Below are 14,268 nucleotides of genomic sequence, written 5' to 3' on the forward strand. Positions count from 1 at the left end.
GGGTACGCTGGCGATTACGCCACTCCGTCCGGCATTGTGTCTTGTTATTTTGTGAATTTGTTTGTTGTGTTGTCATGGGTACGCTGGCGACTACGCCACTCCGTTTCGGCACTGTCTCTGTGTTCTGTGAAGCGCTTTGGGTTGCACTCAGTGCACGTTAAATGCGCTATAGAAAAAAAAGTACCTTTGTTTGCAAATTAAATTTGATCTCCACGGGGACAAAGAGTTTGAAGGCCCAGACGGCTTCCCTGCCATTATTTGCTCATTACATAGCAATGACAGAGCACTAAACAGTTGGTTTTGAATCCTCATGGGCCTGCTCCTTAAGGCTAATGGATCATTTATGAAACCGCTGACTGACAGCTAGTTGGGAAGGGGGATGACAAATGTCAATACGAATAAGTCGACAGTCAATCTTTACGAGGTCCTGGCCTTTCATGGGGCGTGGAGAACATCTTCCCCGTCAGTCGTGTGTGCATATTTGCCGAGCTTTACCCAGTGACCATGGGGATCACACACACGCCCAGACCTGTAAAACAGCGATGATGACTTTGCAAATGCAATTTCCTCTCATTTATCTTGCAGCGTCTACGGGTCACCTTGAATACATCAGCGTAATGACCGCACGGGCACAATGAACGTTCCCGCAACAGCGCAGTCCACTCGTGCAGCTGCCAGATAAATGGCCCGCGTTTGATGAGCGGGAAACATCAAAGCTTAAGACGGCGGTGCCGTGCACGCCGTCTGCTGGGACAAGAGGGGGGTCACATTTATCATTTCGCTCAGAGACCTCATTACCACCAGTGTAATCACTTAAGCCACGCACATGCACTTGCATGTAGGCTACTGTATGCACGAGGCTGCTAGAAACGGCGTTCCTGTGTGCGGTTCAGAATCTTTCGGAATCAAGCTGTGGGGGACTGAATCGTTCGTGCCTTTCATGTCATCTTAAATGCAGTCTGTTATCAACTGTTGCCCTTGAAGATGCTTTGTGTGGCTGTGTAAGGAATGTGCTGCACTTCTGGTAAAAGTTGAAAAGCGACAATAGACCTCTTTCACAAGACATAAATAGCTTAGACCACAGAATGTGTCAATCACAGGTACTGTCCTTGAGTCTGAGACCCCTCAACAAAGTTCTGTAAAACACATAGCCAGTATACCACCCTCTTTGGAGCTTTTGTTCATAAAAAAATGAGACTGCTCCTATTTTTTATCAGCAAAGCAACTTTGGCTCTTAAGGTATTATAAATGATATCTCTTATTGTCCCCCCCGTCCCCACAGTTTACCATGTACGGTTTATAAATAATGTATGATGTCAAAACAAAGCATGCTGTCATATATACTGGGTCATGGCTGATGTGTGTGTGTGTGTATAGTGTGTGTGTGATGTGTATGTGTGTGTATAGAGCACACCAGGTCTTTTCTCAGAGTGAGTGTCAGTATCAGTGTCTCCTTCTTGTCATACTTGTTAGTGACAGCTCTGTAAGTAAACAGATGAGTGGTGTACTCCCTGTTGTTCCATCTCAGTCTTACATGGAGAGCCAAGTCAAATACTGTAAGTCTGAATATCTGACAAGAGCAGACCTGAAAATTTAATTGAAATCCATCCATAACTTTTTGAGTTATCTTGCGAACAGACAGACAGACCCCGATGAAAATATAACCTCCTTGTCAGAGGTAATAAATAAATAAAACTAAAATAATTTAGATTTTTGGAGATGTTTCAGTCCACACACTCACTGAAGTTCTTGTCATATTCCAACAGCTCTCACTAAATAAATGTGCACATGCTCGCAGGAAAGGAAATCAAAACTAAAATAGCCTCGGGCTTTGTAAACAGTCGTAAAACTAGTGGTTTGAATCATAATCACCATGGCAAGCTCCATGATTACACCCCTGCACTCAAGATAAGTAATTATAATAAACGTTAAGAAATGAATGTTGGAGGGTGTTCAGGTATGACTATTACAGACGTTCAATCTTATCACACGATAGTCCTATTCTCTGTCCTAATCAGCACATCTGCTGATGTTTGGGGAGGAGTCTTCTCCTTCACCTCTTCATCTCCACCATGTCATGTCTTCCATTTTTGGTCCAATTTCTTTCTGGAGTCAGTTCTTTTTGTATCAAACAACTGTAGAGGAGGGAGGATCTTTAATTCCGGTCATGGGGGGCAAGAAGCAAGAGGTGGTGTTGTGTATCTCTGTACACAAGCAACAACAAAAACAGCCCTATTTGAGCTTTCATACATTTCTCGAATAAAATGGATTCAAGCCATCGAGAGAGGGTACTGTTTAACATTGTTTGTAGCATACGCTTTCGTAGCAGCTATGTTCTCAAATTTCTAAGATTTTTTTTACTAAAATTCAGAAAATTAGGCCCTATGTTACCACAGCCCTATGTTTCCACAAACATGTGTTCCCACAGTTCTATGTTCCCACAGGCCTATGTTCTCTCAAGATTTTTCTAATTTCAAAGATAGGGAACAAAGTGCTGTGGGAACTAGGCATGCTCCCCAAAATAACTCGCTCCTATATAAGCAGTTTTAGTAAAGTTAAACAAAACGCAGTGCCTTGTGTTTGTTCATGGGTCTCTGACACAACCCACACCACAAAGTCTGTTTTTGAGACAAAAACTGAGAGGCTGGGGTTTGATGTTTGTCAGGTCCAACCTTGTGGAACCAAAGATGTTGGTGTTGCTAGCTTAGCTAGCATTGCTTCAGACAATGACTACAACGCACAATTGGTAAGGTTTGATCTCGATTGATATAGTATGTAAAACAAACGTTCTATTTGCAATAGTTATGAAATAACAGAAGATATCGATTGCTTTAAGTGCAACCACAGTGGTTTTCCGCTCTTGATATCACACTCAGGACTCGAAAGGGAGGAGCTGTTTCAGTGAGTGGAAAACATGCAACACGAACAGTAATGAATGTCAAAGGCCACAGGGCTTACATGGTGGGAAGTCCACGGTGCTTAACATGATTTATAGTGTTTACCTTTGTCTTCTATTACATGGTTCATCGTGAGGTCTTGAGGTCGCCCTGAAAAGTCTGCGCCTCCAGTCACCAGTCTCCTTAATCACGTCCACTCCATTCAGAACCTCCGTTGGCTGCAACCCAATGAACACACAGAAAACCATCCTGCACTGGTTTGACAGCTATGCACAAAAAGAAAATACAGTGTGTGTGTGTGTGTGTGTGTGTGTGTGTGTGTGCACATACATATCTCTCATAAAGATGTTCACTTTCATAACTATTTTTCAAACTGTACTGACAAATACATCACCTATTTAAATACTCTACGTATATCAATTTGTATATGAATATAGGCCTACACATATGCCCAAGTCCTGAGCAGGAGGAAGAGCAGTTCTAGAGAACGCCAGGCAGTCACAGAGTCTCACATGATGGCTGATCCTCGACGAGCCCTTAACTTTAAGGACAGAGATAGACCAGTGGTAAGCACAGTCTGTGTGTGTGTTTTTGACAGAGAAAAAGAGAAAAAGACAGAGAGAAAAAAGTTGTGTATCTGTGTGTGCTTGTGTGTATGAACGAGAAAAGGGAAATGGTGAGTGAGATGTGAGTGAACGTGTTACAAAACCTGTTGCGTAAATGTCAATATAATGAAATGTTCGTGTCCATCATAATGAGACCTTGTTTTGGCATAATTAAGCTAACAAAGACCCTGTACCTTACCTTTATTTTCATTACTAAACCCTTGATCAAGTCATGCACGATGAAAACAGTCCTGATAAAATTGAAGATTTAAATACAATCCTTAACAAAATAATAGAATAGAGCAGATATTTTGCATTCAGATAGTCATGTTAAGCAAGGTGAAGTAGGGGAAAGGAATTTCTACACCGCTCAGGATTCCACTTCGGTCACCCCAGAAACACTACTGTGTGTAAACGTGAGTCATGACACAACAAGGTCCACGGGCGTCCTCCTACAGCACACAGTTGTCCTTAACAAAAGCTGTCGCATGCATTCAGCTTGAGCAGAGGCTGCAGAACTGCCGAGGACGGCACAAGTGTGCTGGGATATGAACTGAGCTGCCAGGCTGGGGTGTACATCAGCAGCCGCTCCCCCTTTCTACAGGAGTAGAGAGATGGCTCTAAGCTCACTGGAGAGGGAGCCTGGAGGAGAACCTGGGAGAAGACTTTCACAGAGGTGTCACACACACACCCATCGGCGTTCTTCTTATTGTGCTCAAAGCCTGAATGGCCTGTCAGAATGAGGCTGGAGCTGGAGGGCTAACAGACACAGCAACGTTGCTCCAGGGCAATGACCCAAGGCAGTGCAATCGGAGCACTGCCAGCACGCTGTGTGTGATTGTAGTTTGCAGGTGAAAGGGGTCAAAAAGCATGAACTTTATACGGGGAAGAACAGAAGGCAGTCTGCGGCCAGGCAGTTAGAGGAATGAAAGGTAGTCCTCTGGCTCCTCTGTTCATAGATATGAATAAGGGGAACAAAGGAAGGGAAATGTCAAATGTTCTAAGTAGATTAAAGGGAAACTATGCAGGATTGGCGATTTCATCGCGGGTTTCGCTTTAGCTTTTCGTTTTCGCTCGTTTTATGCTTGCATATTTTTCTGCAGAGCTTCCCCTACAGCTTTAGCGTGCATATTTTACAAACATCCTCAATCGGTCAGTCTTCTGTGCCTTTTCATGAGACTTCACATGACACTTCCAGGAGTAGACCATGGGTGCGTGCCCGAGGGCTCCTGAAATTGCAAGCGTGGTTCTACCGCTACAAACCACTAGGGCGGCCGAAAAAAACATCGTTCGACCGGTAATTTCAATTCAATTTAATGTCGATTATAGAGCGCCAATACATTACACATGTCTCATGGCGCTTTACAGAGTGTTAGACATTCAAAGAGAGCCCATGAATAACAGGGGCAAGGAAAAACTCCCTAGAATTGGAGATACATATAATGACTCATTTAATCATGTAACAGTATGGAACGAAATGATTGCTGTAACTGAAAAATGTTGCATAGTTTACCTTTAAACAGTACCTTCCACATTAATTGACACCTCTGGTAAAGTTAAGAGTAAAGCTATAAGCACTTCACCTTTTTGTCAGTTAGCTTAACCAAACCCTGAAAAACAAGATAAATAAAAATAGAAAAAGTCGATCTTTAGTTTAAGAAAATGAAATCTTTTTCATTTCGAAGGTGGCTTTTTAAAAGCTTTATTCAGACAAGACAGTGAGTTACAGGAAGGAAGTAGGAGAGGGAGCTGGGATCAGGAAATGACCTCAGGCTGGATTTGACCCTCAGGCTCAGGGCACTGGAATGTGGTACACATACTACCGCTTATTCCACAACTCGCCCTAAAAATTAAGAGTTTGGTTACAAAACGCTATATCTCCATTTTTACAATTATTACAAAGTCCTTTAATTGTGAATATCTGATCATATCAATACAATTGAAGTAGTGTTGTTTTGATTAATTAAAGATCTACACAGTTCTGCTGAAATTACTTGGAAACAAATGTACAAAGAATATTTATGAAAATTCATTAAAATGACATTTCCATTTAACTTAATCAGTGTCTCTGAGTAGAAACCCATGACTTGCAGTTTCACAAATAAGGTGACACAGAGGACAAGTGCCTTATTCATTATTCAACATGCGAAAGACAAGAGAACATACAATCTAATTAAGGGGAACATACTATATGTTGACCTCCATAATCAAGGAATGGCTATATAAAAAAACAGGTACTTGCCTAAAATTGCACATCTAGGTAAAGCAATGGTTATGGAAACATCTTCAAATCAACATCACCACTAACACCATCCTCACCTCCAACGTCATCCTCACCTCCAACACCATCGTCATCACCAACACCATCCTCACCTCCTACACCATCCCCATCAACACCACCCTCACATCCAACATCATCCTCTCCTCCAACACCATCCTCCTCAACACCATCCTCATCTCCAACATCATCCTCACCTCCAACACCATCCTCATCATCAACACCATCCTCACTTCCAACACCATCCTCATCATCATCATCCTCATCTCCTCAACACCATCCTCACCTCCAACACCGTCCTTATCAACATCATCCTCACCTCCAACACCATCCTCTCCTCCATCACCATCCTCATCATCAACACCATCCTCATCACCAACACCATCCTCATCATCAACACCATCCTCACCTCCAACACCATCCTCATCATCCTCAACTCCAACACCATCCTCATCACCAACACCATCCTCACCTCCAACGCCATCCTCACCTCCAACATCATCCTCACCTCCAACACCATCCTCATCATCAACATCATCCTCCTCAACACCATCCTCATCCTCATCATCATCATCATCCTCATCTCCAACATCATCGTCATCACCAACACCATCCTCACCTCCAACACCATCCTCATCATCATCATTATCATCCTCATCTCCAACATCATCGTCATCACCAACACCATCCTCACCTCCAACACCATCCTCATCATCCTCACCTCCAACATCATCCTCATCAACATCATCCTCACCTCCAACATCATCCTCTCCTCTAACGCCATCCTCATCATCAACACCATCCTCATCAACACCATCCTCATCATCAACACCATCCTCACTTCCAACACCATCCTCATCAACACCATCCTCACCTCCAACGCCATGCTCACCTCCAACATCATCCTCACCTCCAACACCATCCTCATCAACATCATCCTCTCCTCCAACGCCATCCTCATCATCAACATCATCCTCCTCAACACCATCCTCATCATCATCATCATCCTCATCTCCAACATCATCGTCATCACCAACACCATCCTCACCTCCAACACCATCCTCATCATCATCATCATCATCCTCATCTCCAACATCATCCTCATCACCAACACCATCCTCACCTCCAACACCATCCTCATCATCAACATCATCCTCACCTCCAACATCATCCTCACCTCCAACATCATCCTCTCCTCTAACGCCATCCTCATCATCAACACCATCCTCACCTCCAACCAACACCATCCTCGTCATCAACATCATTCTCATCCTATTTTGTCGATGAACGTGTGAAGGACAGGTGTGGTTGCTACCAGTTTTCAAGGTTTTGCTTACGTTTTGGAAAGAGCTCACTAGTTTTAGTAGTACTGTCTGTAGTACGCTTTGTTGTTGTTGAAGAAATTCAAATCAATTCAAATCAAATCAACACACACACACACACACACCCCCGCACGCACGCACACATACACACACCACACACAGTAAGGAGGATGTAAGAGGGGAAAATCATTCCTTTACTGCTGAAATGCAACAGAGAGCCTCTGTGAAGGCCACGTTATATCTCTAAACATTTGACATTTATTGTTGACTTCCTTTTTTTCCATTCCTGCATAATATATGATATTTATTTCTTCCATGCATGTGTGTGCTGCACACTGCTGCAGGCATCATAACACACTTTAAATACCACATGCAGCCTACAGAAATGCATCTAAAAGAATATGCCCAGAATTAATACATTAAATATCTGCTGCTGTTTAGTGTATCCAGGTTTATTCAAGGTGTTATACAAAACATGTGTTAAATCACTCAGCTGCAGCAGAGTTCACCTGTGACTCAGTGGAGCGAAGCAACGAAATATTCTGATTAGAATCAAACAGGGTAATTCCCAGAGCTTGTTTTGAAAGAGACGACCTCTGGCATGAAAGGCAAGTGTTTACATTTGAAGGCTTCCTTGGTGAGCTCTTTTTTATATATATAGCCTAACATCATGTATGCATAGATATTTACATAGGTCACTCCGGTCACAGCCCGACTCCACCATTACTCATTATTTATACACATGTTCAGCCTTCCTCCGCTTTCATCTATTCAGGTTAGCGCGCTAGCTCTGTGCCGCTGGAGCAGCGGGCTTCGCTTCCTTTTGGGACTGAATGGGCGATTTGCATTCATTCCGTGTGCATCTCTCCTCTCTACATGCTCGCGTTGGGCTATTTATCTATTTGGGTGCTGCAGGGACCGAGATGAAGTGTAAAAGGGTTTGTCATCATTTGGGGTGATGTTTTCCGACACGCTGGTTGATTTACATCAAATCCTCCCCGCAAAATAAATAAATAAATAAATAAATACATCTTTTTTGTACTCAATCTCACAGCCCAACCCCAACACATATAAACTCAACAGCAATTTTTTGTAGAAAAAACAACGCCCAGAATGCCATTATTTCTAATGTATTGTGTACACACTCATAAGTTGTGCCTTGTTGCTTTGGACCAATGGGTCTGCCAAATACCACAAACAGAAACATAAATCTTAACCTTGTTGCTGAAAAGTGAGGAGGTCAAACCACTTATGGGACCCTTTGTGAATAATGTCGATAAGGATCGACCAAGCGCTGCCGGCTGCCCACTCCCACTGAAATGTCTGCTCGCATGCAGCTACCTCTCAGACTATGTGCAGATACAGATGTAATAGGCATATCTGCTCTTAGAAACAGATACAGGGTTACTTAAATCTAATTCACGCTATAATTTCTTGCAGTCGATTTCACTAAATGACAAATCATCTGCAATGAACACTTTCACACACTGCCCATTACTCTTTTAACTCTGGGCGATGGAGGACTTTCCTTCTACAGTATAAATAAAAACATCAAGTACAAGTAAAGTGTTTCAGCATGGCCTTAAAGTGCAGTAAGTGGCTGTATTGATTAAGTCCCTCTGCACACAAAACTGTTGCACTGATTATGTGCCAGAGCTATTTTACCTTACACTACACCTACTATTTCTATCCCTTTGGATCTGGGAAGCAAAACCTAGTATATAGTTACCTAATATATCAACGGCACTGGTCTTCAGTTGTAGAGATGACTTAGTTTACGGTTGGCTGAAGCTGTGGCCAGTATACTTGTGGCCATGCTGTTCCAGACTGCTTGGGTAAAAGTCTCCCCCAGAGTGTCAAGGCATCAAGCCACAGTGAAGATGAACTTGAGAGCACTACTGAGTCTTGTCAGACATATGTTAAGGACGGCAGGGGTAACTCCTGCAGGTTCCCATCCAGGTGTTCAGCATATCTCGGGCCAAAAGGTACTTGGCAAGATGTGCCGATCTCTGCACCTGAGACCGAAGCGCAGACTGATGTCATTTGTCCTTGGATGTGGGAGGCAAGCACAGATCTTTCAGGCTTTGGATTAATTCAGGTGCAGCAACTTTTCACAAGTTGAATCACAGCTCAAGTTTTCCATTGACAAAATGGGAAAAAGCTTGTATCCCTTCCTCTCGCTACAGAATGCGAAGGGAGCATGTCTTCAACAATGGGCAATTTGTTGTTTGAGGGTGATGACTTTGGAAGGCCTGCTGCTTTGTAAGGGTTCCATCAAATATAACTACCTCCTTTCAGAGACCACAACAGCCAGTAACCTCGGGCAACATTCCCTCTTCTGAGCTGACATGAACGGTTCTATTTGTGTTTGTGAGGTGTGTCACCATTCCATGGTGACATGCCAGACAAAAGTGGGATCAAAAGCACCAACCTCGGACAAAGTCCTAGGACAAAGGACAGAGTCCTGACTTCCCACAGCCTTGAGGCAACAGACGGGGTCTTCCAGCAGTCAAATGTGATGACACATGGGGGTTAGCTTCCCATTAAGGGTCCCGCATAGAACATTCATCACATGCTGCTTTGATGAAACTGACGTATGGAGGCACAAGATCGGATGCGGTGTGTTGAAGAAGACTGCTGTGTGCACACACACACACACACACACACACACACACACACACACACACACACACTCAGACACACTCTCTCTCTCTCTCTCTCTCTCTCTCCTTACCCTGTCCCTTTGACAGCTAATATTTGCATTCGTTCCTGACTGCCCAGGTTATACATATGTTTATGGTAATTGGAAGTGCAAAGCCCAGCTGTCTTTTTCAAGTTGGAAAAAAAGAGTCACAATAAACAGCCATGGCCATACCAATCTATTTGAGTGGCAGCTCTGCAAGACATAACACAGGTTAGAGGGAGCGTGCAAGTAATCTCTCATCAACCCATTCACTAAACAGAAAACAAAACACTACAAACAATGAAATAGAAAACATACATATTACATGCGTCTCAGTAACACAAGCAGCCATAATTTTGAGGCATACTTGTTTCATGCAACCCATTCCAGCAGATATGCACAATCTCATGGCATAATGGTAATTGTGGAAGAAGTGGGGTCCGTGTAACGCTTTGCAGTGCTTTGTTCTATTTGCAGATTTCACATGAAAATAATGAAAAAATGTTTGAAATTTCAATTATTTATTTTTCAGACTACTCGGTAAATTGATGATTGTTGTGTGTTTTATTGTTTTGCATTGAGTACACTTGGGATTTTCTCCTCAGAAGTTCGAAAGTCAAACATTGACTCATATTCTAACTTTGTGTTTTTGCGCTTGGGGTTGGACTGAACCATGAACGCTGGGGGTTACCGGAGAGTTGCGTTGTGGCCCAGAGGTTTCACTTCACCCGATGTCTGCTTGGGTTAAGAATGGGATGTTATTAATGGGCTTAGCCTACTCTTGTCAACTTGTTGTTTAACAGCTTCTGTAGGCATGTTGGTGGAGAGGTTTTAGTTCATGGGTAGGGTTGCTCACATTTATTCAAACCGTCAACAACCGTGAACAAATGCTATCGTAGGCTTGCATAGGCAGCATGAAAGCGTCACCGACTCCGCACCATAGACCCCCCCCCCCCCCCCCAACACACACACACACACACACACACACACACACACACACGCACGCACGCACGCACGCACGCACGCACGCACGCACGCACGCACGCACGCACGCACACACACACACACACACACACACACACACAGACCAGCACCATCAGCAGAGATTGCAACAAGTGCATGAGACAAGTTACTGTAGGCTATCTGAAGGACTGTGAAGTCTAACCATCGAGGGCGCAGGTGAGGGAATGAGGAGTTGAGCGGTCCTCAATCGCCTCCAGTCGGTCTAGGTAGGCCTACGTCTCGAGCTCACTTAGCATGAATTTGACTTGATAACTCGATCTGTATCATTTATAGCCTATCTCTGCAACTGGCCAGAGGCGCCACGTAGGCCTATACATCCCTTGGCGCGTTTGGTTCAGTCCAACCACGATGCAGAAATGGAAAAATGGAAAATTGGAAAATGGACTCAATTTTAGTTTTGTTTCAAATTCATTATTTACCGTTTCAAAAACCACACTCGAAAGTTAAAAATATAGCATCAATTGTCCATTTGCTGAGTAGTCTGACAAATGGATAATGAAAGTTTTGAACCCATTTTCCATATTTTCATGTGAATTCTGCAAATAGAACAAAGCACTGCAAAGCGTTACACGGACCAAGTGGGGCCACTTATTTTTCACGCTAGTTAATGGCACATGTGCTTAATCTCCACTGCTTTTCTCAGCGCAGCAGGCTTTGTGTCTTTTCAGGAAATAATAAGCTGATTATGCCATCGGCTCAGAAAAACAACATGGTAATGATCACTTCATCTGCAGTTTTAGTATGCCCGGGGACAGGAAAAATGAACGTCTTGGCAAAGAGACACCTCTCATTGCTGCCTTTGTTTGTCCTCAAAAGATTCCGGAAAACCTCAAATAATGCTCCGTTTAATAATCTGTTTATGTGCCTGTGTTGTATAACATAAATAATGGTTCTCTGCAGTTGCAAAGAATTAAGATCTTATGCCATGTGGAAAGCACAGGACATCCAAATGGTGTGCATCTGTCTGGAGGCTGACTGGATAGCAGACACATCAAGGTGAATATGTGAGTCAGCCCGGAAAACATTCCACCGTGTCGTCAGCGCAACCAGATTCTCTGTCCAAGTGTCAACACATTTCTTGCAACATCATCACCTTGATCCTCCCAAATCTGGCACCTTCATCACAAATAATTTTAGCAGTTGGCTGGACCTGGGTGGTCAGAGCCAACCGTTTGTCATAACAATAAAGAGCTGACTGAAGAAGATCATTTAATAAATTTGACCCCCCACACAGCTTTATGTCAATGCAAGGGTACACTCTGTAGCCTATGCCGGACTTTTGTCAAACAAATAGCCTAATAAACATTTACACTTCAAAAAGCTATTTGAGTTACTGCACTGCGGTTATATCACGATAGCAGGAAGTGGGATATTAAATATTGTAAGAATCTGTTCAAATGTGTGAAGAAGTAAACATGTTTTAACTTCTTTGCTAAAAGTAGGCCTAACGATATGGAGCTCTGAGCTCAATGCATATAAAACGTGTTTGACTTTTTAAGACGCAAGATTCAAATCAATTTGTAGGCTGCTGTTTCTAGGCAACCGTGTCCAGATGACCAGATTCAATTCATCTGCAATGAGGTGCACACCTGTCATCCTATCATTACAGATGTGACAGAAATATAATCCACATCAAAACCTCCGCCGAATCTCCCCACCATGAACTCAAGTGACCTGGATCTCTGAAAAAGATGGCACCCATCTCTTTTCCCTTCACAACATTAATCACTTTGTAACACAGAGCCTGATTAGCAGTCAGTCGACTGTAATAGCAGCTTTGGTGAGGGCCTCACAGCGGAGAGCGCCAGTCAACCACATCGGGCTTCCCTGGCTGCCTCCGATCGCCAATTTCCCTTCTCCTCTGCCACAGCACAGCGCTGACTTTGAGAGGACAGGCGCTGCGGGAGGGCAGGCATCTGCGCTTCATAATGTGGGGAATTTGGCGAGCCTCGGAAAACGAAGAGGTCAGCCTGGCAGGCTCTCAAGAGAGGCGCGATTTTTTGGCAGAGCCTCACCCTGGTATTGGATAATGATCAACGCTGAGGTGCTCTCATTTAAGACAGAGGGACAGACAGACGGTTGGATGCCATTGTTAGTTCTCGGTCATCGGCCCGGCTCGTCACAGAGTGACCCCTCTCTGTCGGCGCTGACCTTCTGCCAATGCCATGGTTCATTAGGCATTTCTGAGAGATGTGCTTTTAGGTTTTGGGAGGCGGGTGGTTGTGGTGGTGAAGGGGGATGCTGGGCGATGGGGTCGAGGGGGGGGGGGGGGGGCTGCTGTAGCACTAGCTGTGATCTAATCATCAAACCTGAAGGAATGTTTGATGCATGGCCAAGACCTCCAGGGCTTTGACACCCCTCCCAGGCATACACCCCCATTCCAGGAGCTTCCCAGGCGGCCAGCTGACTCCCCACAGCAGGGGGGCCAAAGGCAGGCGGCCATGGATGATATGCGCTAGCAAGCCTTAATGTGACATACCTCTGTGAGATTATACATTAGGGAGGTCGAGTTTAATTAAGAAATCTCATTACGACTCGCTGGCAGTTGCCGGTGCCATTCCGCGATTCATTTCCTGGAAAGGTCACAATTTAGGTCCCAGTCTTAGGCCTCCCACTTTGGGTAAGGTCCTCACACATCAACATGGAAAAACCTAATTGAAAACCACTGTCACCCAAGACACTGTCGGAAGATAGATGGCCTCTACAAGGCAGGTAGGGTATAGAGCTATGAAATATCCCCTTTTCCTGATTGTGGTAAGGTATGCAATATCTCTTCTTTGTCAAATTAAATGTTCCCATAGCTGTAATGAACATTTTATTTTATGAGGAGCTGCTTTGAGTACCCTTTCCCATTACTTCAGAGTGTCAGGTCTCTCAGTAGCAGCCTACAGGTTACTTATGCAGTGGTCACACGGACAGGGGCGGTGGTAGTGTGGATTAAGGAGCTGGGAAAGTTGTGGGTGTAATTCCCAGCTTCCACCTGCTCTCAAGCAAGGCACTTAACCCCAAGTTCCTCTGAGGGCAATGTAATCCCTTGTAATACTGACATACTGTATGTAAGAACAACAGTGTCTGCTAAATTAATTAATGTAAATACATGTAGTCACTGAAATAGTTGGTAAAAAGTGGCATATTCATTTCCTGGCAATAGCTCAGCGTCCACTGTCACGTGCGCTACCATAAGCAGTGAGATGGGGAATTCAATTCACATGGGGTCTATCAAACAAGGCTTCAGGGCACTCAACATCAAAAGGAGATGCATAAACAAAAGCTCTTCTAGTGGACCTACTGAGGAGGGCTTGAGCAATCCAGGTGCACTCAAAGGTCACTGCGTGCCAGGTTCACTTTTCATACTGGGGAATTTTTTTCCCCTTTTACAACCAATTTAGAAGAGTGAGCAGATGAGCAGTGGGCAGATGAATGCAGAGATGCTCTCATACTCCAGCAATGGAGGGATAAA

The sequence above is a fragment of the Sardina pilchardus genome, chromosome 12, assembly GCF_963854185.1.
Source record: "Sardina pilchardus chromosome 12, fSarPil1.1, whole genome shotgun sequence".
NCBI classification, from domain to species: domain Eukaryota; kingdom Metazoa; phylum Chordata; class Actinopteri; order Clupeiformes; family Clupeidae; genus Sardina; species Sardina pilchardus.